Here is a 15,044-nt window from a genome sequence, read left to right as displayed (position 1 = left end):
AGTACAACTTCATTTAATATTTTTTTTCCAGGCTATTGAAGGAAATAGCTATAACTGTCATGGAGTAATCTATGAAAATGATAACTGTTAACTTTTAAAATTATTTACAATTTTGCTTCTTGATTGTGTATTTACCCTTTGTTTATATCATCACAAGTGTGTCTGCAATTGTCCAGGAGAAGAGCCGTGCCATACAAGTGAAAATTCTCTGCCCTTTGGGGTTTACAATCTAGAGAAACAAACTGGAAAATGTGGAATGATACAACACAAGAAAAGAATATAAATACAAAGTGTCATGAAACTGGTAATTCACTGCCCAGATCATAGCTGAGAGTTGTTTAAAGTAGGGTAAATTGTAATTATAATGTGTAATATCCCCCTACCCTAGTGTTTAAAGTAGATATCCTAGACTTAATATATTAATTTTGATTAAATATATGAGCCCATAGAGCCAAAAGTATTAACATAACCCAGGCACTCTCCAGCGTTAACCAATTTTAAAGAAGGTTTTGTATACAGAGACCTCAGGCTGCTTACTACCATGGCAAACATACCATTACACATCCTTTTAACTTTTTATTGAAGATACAGAAGCAAAGGGTGAAAAAACAGTTAAAGCATTTCAAATGTACAGTATTAAATAAGGCTTTCATTTTAGCATCCCTTGCTCTCTTTCCCTTTAGCTGGAGAGGATTTTTAGAAGGAAAAAAAAAAACCTTATTTCACAGTCCCTTAGATGGTGATAACTATTCTTTTTAGAGAAATGTGAGGTTACTTACGATGGACTGGAATTTTTGTTGTTGCTGCTGTTGTTAAAGTCCAGCCTTGTTTCCTAGAAGACCAAACAAGACAAACACATAAACAGGGAATAAAAAAGAACAACGATAGAACATGCAGCTTTTGTCTCTGACGTTGACATTAACTGGCAACCTCACTGCTGGAGAAACAGTCACAGAACATGGTTTTGCAAGCTACTCAGGGTACGTCACAGTGTTTTGGAGCAATCCTCCCAGCCAACATTGACAGATTGGCCTAGAAAAGCTAAAGCTAGTGGTCTAAAAATAGCTGTAGTGACAGCTCTCTGCCAACCCAAGACACAACTTTAAAGTTCTGTCTCTACAGCTATTTTTAGAGCACTAGCATAAAACTCACCAGCCCAAATTTGTTGATTTAGGCTGGGAGGCTCACTCTAAAATGTTATGTAGATATATTCTCAGACACCTGACAACCCAGTAGAAGAATAGAGCTGTTTAAGGCATTGCATTTAGGTGCTCTTTATGGTCATAGGTTCACAACAATGATGCAAAATATACAATCTTGATCAGCTAAGCCAGACTCTTATAAGGCATAAGGAAAAAGGAGAGAGCTAGGAAAGAGAAGAATTAAGATAGGGAAGAAAAAGGACACTATTTAGGGGGCATTGGGTGGAGTGGGATGAGAAAGTCTTACATCCCAGGTGGGATTTCGGATTCAGCTGGAACCCATAGAGGTAGCAATGTCATCTGGCTCCCTCTCTCTCTGGCCCAGTCTGGTCAGGACCTCTTTTGGGAGCATGATAAAAAAAGGTCAATTGTTGTCATATTGGATTCCAGAGTCCCAGAAGATGGTGGAGGTGGGAAACATAATGGAGTTTGCTTCTTTAGTCAGCCACAATCACTACTGCCAATAACCAGCTTTTCCCCAAAAGTCTCTTTTTGAGAACCATGATAGGGTGGAACAGCCCATCCTCTCATTATTTGGTCCATCAGTTAGGACTAATTTTTGACACGACCACTTTGATTCACTGATTGTTGATGTCACTGTTTTTGTTTACCAGTCATGATCTTAATACAGTCATAGAATTATACCAGCAGGCCTTTTTTGTTAGGGCTAAGTAAATCTGTATTGCTTTTGTGCCTTTCCCATCAAAATTTGTTGTTAAAGGTTTTTCTGACTTTTCACTCACTTCTTTGTGAGGGACTTGTATTCAGAATTAGGGCAAAATTGCAAGTCCAGTTATCATAATAGTGTATCTTAATTCACCCCCAAATCCCCTAAAATTTGCTAAGAATAAACTTGAAAGGAGGTCAAATTTATGAATTTGCCAGAGTGTCTGATTTTAAAGCTGAAATCTAAAAAGGTTTGCAATATATAATAGGATCCAATATGATAACCCATATTTATTAAGTCCAGAGGACATTAGCTTACTAGTTTAACACTTGGTTCTTTTCAGGTCAAGTTTTAACTTGAACAGTATCTCTTGAATCATAACACTTGCTTATTCTTAACCAACCAACTATGTATTAATTCAACCAGAACTACATTAATATATAATCAATAGTTCACCACTCAAATGTGGACACAACCAATTATGTGTACTATGCACTTACAATAGTCTTGAAAGCAATTATCACAGACTATAATTGAGGCTCAAAGTTGTATCAAGGAACAATGCAAATTACTAATATATTTTATTACTTTTACTTATGATCAGCAATTTTTGATTCATTAGTACCTAGCACATTTTTCATGCTTCTGAGGTTGCACTTGTCTTTAAAGCATTTTAAAGACAATTTTGGGGTGACTTTGACTAGATTGACCCCAAAGGGATAAGTTGAGAATATTAAGTGCAATTGCCTAAAACAATTCTTTTCAATCTCTCTTAGGTCAATTTTCTTTATAAAGGTATTAAAATCTTAAATATGTTTCCTGGAGGTCTCACTAGAGAGTGTAGACTCAGAGATAACATACAAGTATTTATATTAAAGAATATGAGGAAATATAATCTTTTAAATAAAATTCCACCCCTTACTGTTTCCTCTTAACCCTGGAGTTGGGGAGAGTCCTTTCTGCACAGTTGGTCCTGGCATTGGTCGCACTTTTTCAGGTTCTTATTCTGTTCAGTCAACTCTCTTGAGCACATGGTGATTTTGGTTTATATGCGCTAGTTTCAGGGCTTGTAGGATGGTGCCATCTTCTTATTCTCATTGGGCATGTGCCAACTGGATACTCAGATTTGATCTGAATTTCTCTGATGCTTCTATTGGTATCCAGTATGGCAATTACATAAAACACATGTTTTTAGCCCTTTTTTGGATACTTTTATAGGATACTTTTTAAGTTTGATTCATTTCTGTATTTCATTATTAGCACATACTATCCATTGGGATTCCCCATTTTAAGCAATTTCTTTAAGTATCCCAAAATTATATCCTGGTTTATATCTTAACATTTCTTCTTCATTGTGCCAGACAATTCCTACGACTTCTAGAATGCAACAATTATTTACACTGAAAACCAACAAAATCTTTATCTTCTAAATATAGGTTACATACTCTATATATTCTTTCATTGTTCATAAGCATATAGAAGGAAGACGATCTGACTCATAAAGTAAACAAATTTGCAGATCCAAATTTGGGGTGAAAGATTACATGGAATATGTAATTTACCAGGATAACAAAATATGGTTTATACTTTGGGGTAAAAACACTTTGCATAAGAAAGCAGGGTGTGGTAATAGCTTGGTAATTTAGAGTACTTTTTAAGGTTGATTTGGAGGAAAAAAGAGGTTTTATACATATGCAAATTATGAGAGATTCTTGCCTAGATGATTAACAATACTCTAGTCAATATTTTAGTTTCTCTTCTTAGGGGAGGAACCCCTGACCTTGGGTGATCAGTGGGTCCTTATACAAAGTGTTTCATATGAAGTCAACCATTCTTTTATTGTCTTCATAGGTAGATCCTGTTTTGGAATAAACAGAGATAGCTTTTCTCATTTGAGGGCCAGAGGCATCATTAATCATTCAAGGCATATCTGACCAATATATCCCTTACAAAGCCCTGGGATCTTACTTATATGGGCCCTGATCCTGCAAGTTGTTCTGTGCATGTGTATCCCTGTACATGAATACAACTGTATTGACTTCTCTGAGGCTCTGTGCAGGACAATAACTTTCAGTATCAGGTCTTAAGTTTCTACTTGCAGCCTTCTTGTTCTCAGAGGGGAGAGAACAAAAATAAATACAATAGCTTTTTGGCTTTCAGATATTTTTTAAAAAAACATCAGTAAACTACTTGAAAGTATAGCATAGAGGACTGGAGTAGAACCTAGATAGATTAGTGACATTTACTTTAGCTCTTAACTTTTTTTCTAGTCTTTGTCTCAAAATCTCTTATTCCACATAAAAGTGGTTATTGTATCTTTATACAGTAATAACATGAACAAATATGTGGGTTCAGTTGGGTGTCATAACCATGAACTATACACAGACATTCAAGGCCTAACTACATACTACAACTCTGGATTGTTCCTGAAACAGAACACAGTAGGTGCCATTAGACAGTGCACAACTATTTAAATGGATACTACCCAATTCCTATATATCAGTGGTTCTCATCAGGGGTCTGCAAACTGGTTTCAGGGGATTCACCAAAATAAACCAGGCTTCAGCCCCAGGTAGTGGGACTTGGGCTTCAGCTCCATGAGTCACCTCAGCAGGCCATCAAGCCTGTGAGTCAGCATCAGGAAAAAGTTTCACACTGAGGAAGTAAAACAAAAATAATCTTCATTTTTTGGAACCTGTATTATCCTTCTCTTTTCATATTATATATGTGTGGGTGTTTAGCTGTATAACTATTAACTTAATAGGAGATATATGTTCCATTCCATGCATCCGAAGAAGTGGGCTGTAGCCCACAAAAGCTTATGCTCAAATAAATTTGTTACTCTTTAAGGTGCCACAAGTACTCCTGTTCTTTTTGCAGATGCAGAGTAACACGGCTGCTATTCTGAAATCTGGAAAACCAAAGATCATAGCTCACTAAAGGCCAGTTTTGTTCTGTGAGGTTGCACTGAATGAAGCTTCAAGGAAGTGCAGGAATTGATCTTATAAACTCTGCAAGTTGAAAGTTGTGATGAATGGATTAATTGAGTTTAGGAATTGCACACGACTGAAGCTCCTGGCAGCCTGCTCCTTGCCTGAATTGGCTCACCTTGGGGAAGGACAATACCCTGACAGCCCTATGTTCTCCTCTATTGTGTTAGGCCTACTTATCTACATACTACTGTCATAAACAGATAAGAAAAGTTAATAGCACAGAAGTACTTTATATCTCTTTGACTATAAAGGGTTAACAAGTTCAGTAGGCCTGGCTGTCACCTGACCAGAGGACCAATCAGGAGACAGGATACTTTCAAATCTTAAGAGAGGGAAGTTTCTGTGTGTGCTGTTAGTTTTTGGTTGTTGTTCACTCTGGGGGCTCAGAGGGATCAGAGGTGCAACCAGGTTTCTCTCCAATCTCCCTGATACAGGCTCTTATAGATTCCAAATAGTAAGTACTAGATAGATGGCGAGTTAGCCTCATGTTTGTTTTCTTTATTTGCAAATGTGTATTTGGCTGGGAAGAGTTCAAAGGTGTATTTGCTAAAAGGATTTTAATTTGTACTTGAATACCTAGGCTGGGAGGGTATTCCCAGTGTCTATAGCTAAAAAACCCTGTACCTATTCCATTTTAAATTTACAAAGATATTTTTTTTCTCTCTTTAATTAAAAGTTTCTTGTTTAAGAACCTGATTGTTTTTTTATTCTGGTGTGAGACTCCAGGGGACAGGGTCTGGATTCACCAGGAAATTGGTGGGGAGAAAGGAGGGAAGGGAGAGAAAGAGGCTAATTTCTCTCTGTGTCAGGATTACTGTCTGTCTCCGGGAGAGTCTGGGAGGGGGAAGAGAAGGAGGGAGGAAGGTGAATTGTCCTCTCTGTTTTGTGATTCAAGGAGTTTGAATCACAGTGATCTTCCAGGGGAACGCAGGGAGGGGAAGCCTGGGCGAGGCAACGGTGCGGGAAAGGGTTTACTTCCCCTGTGTTAAGATCCAGAGGGTCTGGGTCTTGGGGTTCCCCAGGCAAGGTTTTGGGGGGACTAGAGTGTACCAGGCACTGGAATTCCTGGTTGGTGGCAGCGCTACAGGTTCTAAGCTGGTAATTAAGCTTAGAAAAATTCATGCTGGTACCCCATCTCTTGGATGCTGGGGTTCAGAGTGGGGATTTGTACCATGACAACTACATGTAACAGCTTTAACTGGTTTCTAAAACTCAGAACATAGTGAGCACCACTAGCTGACTCTTTATTTAATATGTTGTAGCTGTGTTGGTCCCAGGATACTAGAGAGACAAGGTGGGTAATATCTTGTAATCAGGGATGGCCCTACCTTTTTTGCTGCCCCAAGCAGCAAAGCAAAGCACAAAAAAAAAAAGTGGCTGCAGCAGTGCCACCGAAGAAGAAGAAATGAAAAAGCTGCCGCCGAACTGCGGCTGAAGAAGAAACAAAGGAAGAGGTGCGACCGAAGTGCTGCTGAAGAAGGAAGAATGAAAAAGCTGCCGCCAAAGAAGGGCAGGGGGGGAACGGAGTGCCGCCCCTGCAAATTTGCCACCACAGGCACTTGCTTCCTTAGCTGGTGCCTAGAACCAGCCGTACTTGTAATGAACCAACTTCTGTGGTGAAAGAGACAAGCTTTCTTGCTTGCACAGAGCTTGTCTTCAGTTCTGAAGCTTGTCTCTTTCACCACAGAAGTTGGTCCAATAAAAAGATATATTATCTCACTCACTTTGTCTCACTCTTTAAACACACATACAATATCTATATGTTACAGTGGAATGCTAGATAGTATAACCAACCTTTCTCTGTAATAAAGAAGTGTAAAGTGAATAGTTGTGTATGGTCTCAATTTCCACTTCCTCATAAGAATCACTGAGTTAATTACAAAGAAATAAAGGCACACTGTTTACAGACAAAAGTGCATGATGAAAATTCCAAAGAGCCCCCAAATGACTTTCAACTGGATAATGGGCTGGGAAAAGACCCTGTGTACTGAGCAGGACGTTGGACTAATTTTTTGTTACATTTTAAGGACAGCTGACTAGGTGGTTCCATATTAGTTCCTCCTACCATTCTTTGCTATTGCTGCCACTGTTTTGGGCTCTATACCACTTTCTAGTATAGGTCTATGAAAGAGAAAGCTGGGCGAGATAATATTTTTATTGGACCAGCTTCTGTTGGTCTCTCTCTCTCACCATTACTCGTTTGATTGCTGTGACTTAAGATGTCCTGGAATAAACCAGAAGTAGTGAGTGTGGGCTCCCCTTCCACTCAGTTGTAGCACTCGTAAGAGAATGTCTGGGTGTGGCAGGTCAGACATCATAGCACCTCTTTGTGGCAGGGGTAGGATGTGATGTCAACATCTCATCACTCTCGAGTCACTATATCCACCTGTCTGCAGGCAGTCAGTGACAGCCTCTTGGCCTTACTCTCCACTGTCAGCCCTGTCAGGTGCAGTAGCATGGCCTAGTGGTCAGAGTCCATATAAATCCCCTTACAAGCGGGGCAGCACAGTCTAGTGGTCAGAGTCCATATACACTCTCCCCCATGGGCAGGGTAGTTCAACCTAGCAGCCAGAGTCTAGCCAAGATCCTTCCTGGTTCAGGAGTGAGCAGATAGCGGGACTCAGGCCTGCCTTCTCCACCAAGCCCTGACCCAGGGCCCTGTTAGTGGCAAGCTCTCCTTGCCCCTCGCTTGGCAGGGATCCACCCACAACATGCCAAGCATCACCACAGCTCTAACGCTGTTTGTCTCTATATTTCCCCTGGGTCACTTCCTAACATGAATACCAGTTCATCTGGGGCAGGGGGTCTTCTGGTCTGTTTCTCCCTGTGATTTCCTCCATCGAGGTCCCAGGTAGTGCCTCGCCTTGGCTGACTCCTGGATCCTAGCACACAAGCTCTTCCTCTTCAGGAGCTGGCAGCATGTGTCCTTCTCCTCCAGCAGTCAGCACAGAGTGAGCTGATCTGCAGGCTTTTATATCTGTTCTCCAGTTGGAGCATGCCCAGCAGAGCTTCTCGGGTGGGGCTTCCTCTGCTAGGAAGGAAGAGTTAACCTCTGCTGTACCAGTGCGGGGCCACTCTGCCTCATCACACTGGGTTAGATTGACTTGTGCTCTGATGAGAGAGTAAAAAAGGGACAGCTCTCATTACACAGGTGCAGAGTTGTTTGCTCTGAAAGGGCTAAGCAGCAATGGAGATTGAACAAGCTGTACTTGTTTTTTTGATACTAAGTTTAATAAAGGCCTAAATGGTCTGAGAACGTAACATTTGGCGATCACAGGCAGGAGAGACTGAATTGCAATGATCTGATCTTGCTGAGAGGGGAACTTACCTAGAAGATGCTGCAAATGGTTCCAAGAAAAACCACCAGGAACAACTTAATTGTTTGCAAGCACTATGGCTGAGAGAGAGTTAGAGGATCTGCACATGGGGTAGGAGGACTTTTATGCCAGGCAAAGGATGAGCATTTAAGAGAAGTTTGTGACTCTCTGAGTATTCATGAGTCAAAGTGAAACTGCAGCAAAAAGCCATTTTGCTTTAATTAGATATCTAATAAGTCACTTAAATGAGCAGGAAGAGTTGGAAGATCAGGGACTGTCTGCATTGCTGGCATTAAAAAAAAGACTTTACATCTCATTGATACAGCAAAAGAGGAGGAAACTGAAACAACTGAAGTAGAAACAATTCAGAAATAGTATGCAGAAATAGTAAAGTTGCTTAAAATACTGTTCAGGAAAGCAAATAGAAATTAGAAGTCAAGCTCCTGTAGAAAACCTGCAGCACTGAAAACAAAACCAATTATGTATAAAGACTTTAAAATAACAGGATAGGGAATTCTCTACAAAAAAATCAGATTACTAGGGCTTCGAGGTGCCCAGTTTTCAACCAGAACATCAGTTAAAAATGGGACCTGCCAGTGTCTGGTCAGATGTACTGACCAGATACCTAATGTCCAGTTACCGTGGGGGGCGGGGGGAGTGGAGGGAAGGTGCCAGGTCATTAACCTGCACCATCCCCTGCTCAGCCAGGCTCAGTGCTGCTAGGTCATCAGCCTCCACCAGGCCTTGTATTGCCTATGCAGCAGGCTCTGTGTCAGGCTACAGCTCCCAGTTCAGCCCTGGAGAAGAAAGAGCCCAGCTGAGGGAGAGGAAGAAAGGTGGAAAGGATCCCGCAGGGAGACAGGAGGAAGAGGGAAGGGGAAAAGCAGTGAGCAATGGGGATGGGGGAAGGGAGGGAGCAGAGGAGTGAGTGAGAAATGGGCCTTGGGGGCAGAGGCGGGGCACGGGTGTCTGGTTTTAAGCAAGTACTGAGTTGGGAATCCTAAGTTAAGCCTATCCAGTTTGGCTTATCAATTTGAAAGTGGTTTTCAAAGGGGCTACACTGAGGCTGAGGTAATGGAATATGTAATAAGGGGCTACTTGGGGGCTAGGGCAGGTAAAAAACAACCTGAGCTTACCAAAATCGAGGAGCATCTTATGGTCCTATTATTGGAAAAAGATTCAACTGAACTTCACATGCTGCTATCAAATGCAGTGCAAAATCCAAAAGAGAAACCTCAGGGTTGCCTAGTCAGAACACTTGATTTGAAACATAGACTTGTTGACTCTGACCTAGGATATGACCCTGTCCTTGTACAAAACATGTTCCTCCATTCACTGCTGACAAGACTGCAGAATAATAATATTTGGACTGTGATGCAACTTTATTTTAAAGATCATCAGGTTGTAGATGTGACCCTGGCTGTGTCTACACTAGCACTTTTATCAGTAAAACTTTTGTCAGTCAGGGTGTGAAACAAAAAATCCCCCTGAGTGACATAATTTCACTGACAAAAGCACTGCTATGGACAACGCTATGTCAGCGGAAGATGCTCTCCCGCTGACATAGCTGCCGCTGTTTGTTGGAGGTGTCATAAATGGATAGGTAAGGTAAGGGTTAAGTTTCTTTTACCTGAAAAGGGTAACCGAACACTTGACCAGAGGACCAATCAGCGAACTGGATTGTTTAAAGTCAGGGGCGGGAATTTGTATACTCGGGGTCTTTGTTGTTTTCTTAGCTATGAGGAAACAAGTCTTCTTCTAATTCTCTCCTAATACTTCTTCTAAACATCTGTAAGTACCCAGGAACCGCAAAGTAATTCAGCTATGATGGTCTTTGGGGTGTATTTACCTGTATGTTAATTTGTTGTGCTGGTTTAATTGGGCTATCTTTTAAATCAGACTGTTTCTTTATATTTTCTTATAAGCAAGAGCCTGTATTGAGTTTCTTAATGCAAGATGATTGTTTTATATTTTCTTTCTTTTTAAACCTTGTGAAAGTTCTTTTCCTAGGGAGACAAAGGGAAAAGCCAGGCTGTGGGCTATTTTCCTATTTGGGTCCAGGGAAAGAGCAGACTACAGGGAAAGAGACGAAGAATTCTCTCTGTTCTCTGGTGGTTACAGTTTTTCCCTCATTCCTGGAGCAAGGGGGGTGGCAGAGCCCAGCTGTGGGTATTTTGCATCTCCATTGTCCTGAGGGAAGCAGAAAAGCTGGTTTCTTGGGTCACACAGGTTAGCCGCGAGGCAAGCCTGATAAGGAGGGGGAAGGGGTTATTTTCCCTGCTTTTAGCATCCAAGGGATTGGGAATCTGGGTGTCCCACCAAGGGAGGGTTGGGGACACCAGAGGGAGGAAAGGGGGGATCAGGCCCCATAGATTAATTCCTGATCTGGTGGCAGCGAGAATATCCAAGCTGGTAGTGAGCTTGGGGGAGTTTCAGGTAAGCCCCCAAACTTTGGACGCAAAAGTCCAGATTTGGGACAGGACCAGACTGGTGGACACTAAAGTCCAGGTCTGGGACTGGACGGCTAGATTACCACAGGAGGTGGTTTAATTATGCCAACGGAAGAGCTCTCTCTCATCAGCATTGAGTGGCTACACAGGAGACCTTATAGCGGCAGAGCTGAATCAGTACAGCTGTGCCACTGTACGATCTGAAGTGTAGACATAGGTAGAATTTGAGAAGCCACACACTGCTGTAAGTGATGATATAGAGAAAAAGCATAAGCTGGGGAATGGAGCCCCTGATAAAACTGTAATTCAGTGCAATCACCCTAAAGAGTCAAAAAGCACTTCCCTGCAAGGGAAAAGAAGTCTCAAAAAGTGACTCATTAATTAATGAAATAAGGGAAGCAGTACTGATAAATCAAAGATGTGAAAGACAAAATTAACATATTAAAGAAAGCAAAGAGTCTTGTGGCACCTTATAGACTAACAGACATTTTTGAGCATGAGCTTTCGTGGGTGAATACAATACCTCGCATCTGTACAGACCTGCTATATCAGTCCAAAGGCATCTGTACATAGTAAGACTAGTAAAACGTGAATACCAGTAACATGGAAAAAATAAACATGGAACAGAGGCTCAGGATGGGAATTTACTTAACTGCTGGTTGATTAGTCTTCAGAACATGGAGCTGAATAGCTGCTGATCCTTTTGACATGAGGGAGTTTCACAGCCATGAGATGCAGGTTTAAGAAATACCCGAGCCAGCCTTGTGTAACACAGAGCAGGCTCACGTACCAGCTGTTGAGCCTAAAGCAGCAGGATCATCTGTACTGTACTATGTTTTTGGCTTGTCTGGAGTATCTGTAGTTTAGAGGTTAAAAGATGGATATTGCCTGCCTGAGAGTTGACACGCCAGTGGATGTGAATTCTTTCTTTGGATTTTATTTTGAACAGTGTTACAACAAGTGGCTACATTCTTTTAGTTTAAATAGCTGAAAAAATGACATTACAGAATGTGCCTTACACACTACAGTACTAAGACAATGTTACATGTATAATTTGCCTATATAACAATGATTTACTGTACTAATTTTTGACTGTGCTTCATATCATGTACCTCTCTAGTCAAAGTGGTAGTATTGATATTCAGTGATAATGAATCAGTGTTAACTATGATATCACATTCCTCTGCAATGTGCTTGAAAACATGATTTTCCTTTGGGTTAAAAGCTTTAACATCTGTTACAAAGGTTTTGTTGTGCATTTGGATATTTTTTTTATTGAACTGGCTGTTGACCACCAGGCATCTGACAGCAAATATCTTGTTTTCCTGTATACCCATATTTCTAGACAATGATTTTTGTAAGACAATAAATTTATTCGCCCATGAAAGCTCATGCTCCAAAACGTCTGTTAGTCTATAAGGTGCCACAAGACTCTTTGCTGCTTTTATAGATCCAGACTAACACGGCTACCCCTCTGATATTAAAGAAAGTTGTCTGAATGCATAATAAAAGCACAGCTAATGGTATGAGCAGCCATTCAGGAAGGCAACAAAAGAGAAAAGGATGTGCTAGCTGCAGGCCATTTGGCAAAGGTAGTACTTGAGACCACTGTTTTAAAAGTGGTAGTAAAGAATACTACCTGTCAGCATATCATGACAGAAAATAAGAGGGCAAAGACAAAGCTGCCACTGATTTACCAGTACATTTGCCATTTAACATCCCAGCAGCAAACCAGAATAGCTAATTTAGTCGGAAAAGATGTATGATGTGATGTTGCCTCAATGAAGTAAAAACTCAAGAAATATGGAAAATAGGTATGCATGGTCTCTATATATGCATCTATTCCATGGTGTCTAAGTGCCTGGCTATAGCTAGCACATATTTTGGTATGTTTGGCATGATTACTGGATCTCTGAAGGTAGGTGTAGTGATCTGGGGGTTTCTTGTAAATAGCTATTTGTAGGGTTTCATTGTTGAAGATGATTGTTGTGTTCAGGAAGCTGATGCTGGTGTGGAAGTGTTCTAAAGAGAGTTTAATAGACAGGTGGTGGGTGTTGAAGTTCTAGTGGAAATCTGTGAGAGGGTTTAAGTCGTTTGTCCAGAGAATGAAACTATCATTGATATATATCAGGTATATCATTGGATCATCAGAAATTCTTCAAGGCGGATAATGTCGACGTTGGCATATCCAAGGCTATACATCCTTGTATCCGTGCCTGTTCCTAGAGTTTGGACAAAGTGTTTGTTGTTGAATTTTTAAAATTGTTAATGTGTTAAAATTGTTATGGGTAAGGATGAAATGGATGAGTTTGGCAATATGCTCGGGATGGATATCTGAGGGTTCTTCATTGTCTTGTGAGGGATATTGATGTATAAGGAGGTGACATCCATGTTGGTAAGGACGGTGTTCTGAGGGAGGTAGCTAATGTTACAGAGTTCTTGGAGGAAGTCGGTTGTGTCCTGGAGAAGGCTGACCCTTTGCGTGGTGAGTGGTTTAGGGATGGTTTCTACAGGTCCCGATATTCCTTCAGTAAGAGTGCCCTAGCCAGATCTAACAGAGATGCTTGGGTTGTTTGTGTATCTTGGGAAGCATGTCTAAGGTCCCTGGGTGGGTTCGTGGGGTAAAAGTTTTTCCACTTGTAATGTCCAGTCTTGTCATTACTATCTAGATGTCATTGGTGAACTTGTAATTTGTAGTACCAAAGCAATTTTAAATCTCACAAAAGAGGAAATAAAGTGTTTTACAAGTCATTCTCAAGGTTCCTAGGATTAAATGAGATTGAGGATTTTCAGCCTGTGGAGAGGCCTCAACTCTTCTTAGCCTAACTTGAGTTTCTAAGAAACTAAACAGAACTTCTTTTTTCTCATAGTGTTCTAGTAAGCATTATAAAAAAGAGCCTAAAGTGTTATGACTATCCAAGAAGATGTGTTTCTAACTAACATACAAAAGTTTAAGAAGAAAGACATTAACTAAAAACAAATGATTACATTAAAAAAAATTTCCACTGGGAAAAGGAGTATTATTTTAGGAATATTTAAGTATTCTATAATGTGTAAATAAGCAATCAGTAGTCAATATTTATACAACCCTAGATCTATGGAAAGTTGGATTAATAACTGAATGTTAAAGGCAAGTAGATTACACATTATGACCAGAGCTGTGCAAAATACAAATTACATTTTGCCCTTTACTGATTTTGCAGAGGTTTTCCAAAAGTGAGATATTACCAAGAAGTTTGTCAGTGAATATTTCAGCTGAAGTCAGTGGGGAGAGGGAGAGTTGCTTTTTGTTTTTTATTAACAAACAAAAATACATAATTTTATTCAGAACTACCTTGATTTCAGTTTCGGGAGGAATGACTATATATATATATATGAGGGGATACAGCATTGTTGAATTTTTTCATAACTTTGCACGAGTACAAGAGGCACAGTTAAGATGCAACTGAGATTTTCAAAAGTATTTTGACACATCTTGGGCTCAACCATGTGCTCTTTCACCTAATTCTGTCAGGAACCGGATTACACCATTAGACAGAGATTAGGATGATCATGAACCACTCATGGATTTCTATGCAAATCATAAACCTAGGAAGTCTTCTCCATAATCATTAGAAAGCTATGAACACTCAAGAGAACATGATTGAAAAAGAGAGCAAGGAGCTTTCAAGTTATTTTTGGCCTTGGTTTAGGCGAGGGATCGGCAACCTTTGGCACGCGGCCCACCAGGTTAAGCACCTTGGCGGGCTGGACCAGTTTGTTTACCTGCCGCATCTGCAGTTTCGGCTGATTGCAGCTCCCACTGGTCATGGTTTGCAGCTCCAGGCCAATGGGGGCTGCAGGAAGCGGCGTGGGCCAAGGGATGAGCTGACTGCTGCTTCCCGCAGCCCCCATTGGCTTGGAGCAGTGAACCGTGGGGGGGACCCATGATCAGCTGAACCTGCAGATGTTGCAGCTAAACAAACTGGCCTGGCCCGCCAGGGTGCTTACTATCCCACATCTCCCAAACAGCTTTTACATGTTCCCCAGAATCTCAGCAAAAGTGTGAGCCTTATGGTTTATAGTTTATCTCTTCAGGGATACGTGACAGTGACAGTCAGACACAGGCAGACTTTGCTCAGGATTCTAAAACACCATTGTTCTTTACTTACATAACACAAAAAATACACAAATCTATACAACATAATGAACACACATATGCCTTTGCCTGCCTTCATTTTCTCACCACTGTGGAAAGTTCTTTGGGGTTAGGCCAGAGTCCTCTATGGATTCTTCTTCTACTCTTCTGCACATGGCTTCTTATTCGGATAATAAAATGTCAGTTCCACCTCTCAAAATGGCTGCTCAGAAACCCTTTCATTTATGACCTCCAGTCCCCTCTGTCATGTGACTTCCTGATCAGCCTCATCAGGTGA

The sequence above is a fragment of the Chelonoidis abingdonii genome, chromosome 3 (assembly GCF_003597395.2).
Source record: "Chelonoidis abingdonii isolate Lonesome George chromosome 3, CheloAbing_2.0, whole genome shotgun sequence".
In the NCBI taxonomy this organism is placed as follows: domain Eukaryota; kingdom Metazoa; phylum Chordata; order Testudines; family Testudinidae; genus Chelonoidis; species Chelonoidis abingdonii.
This window is presented reverse-complemented; position numbering follows the sequence as displayed.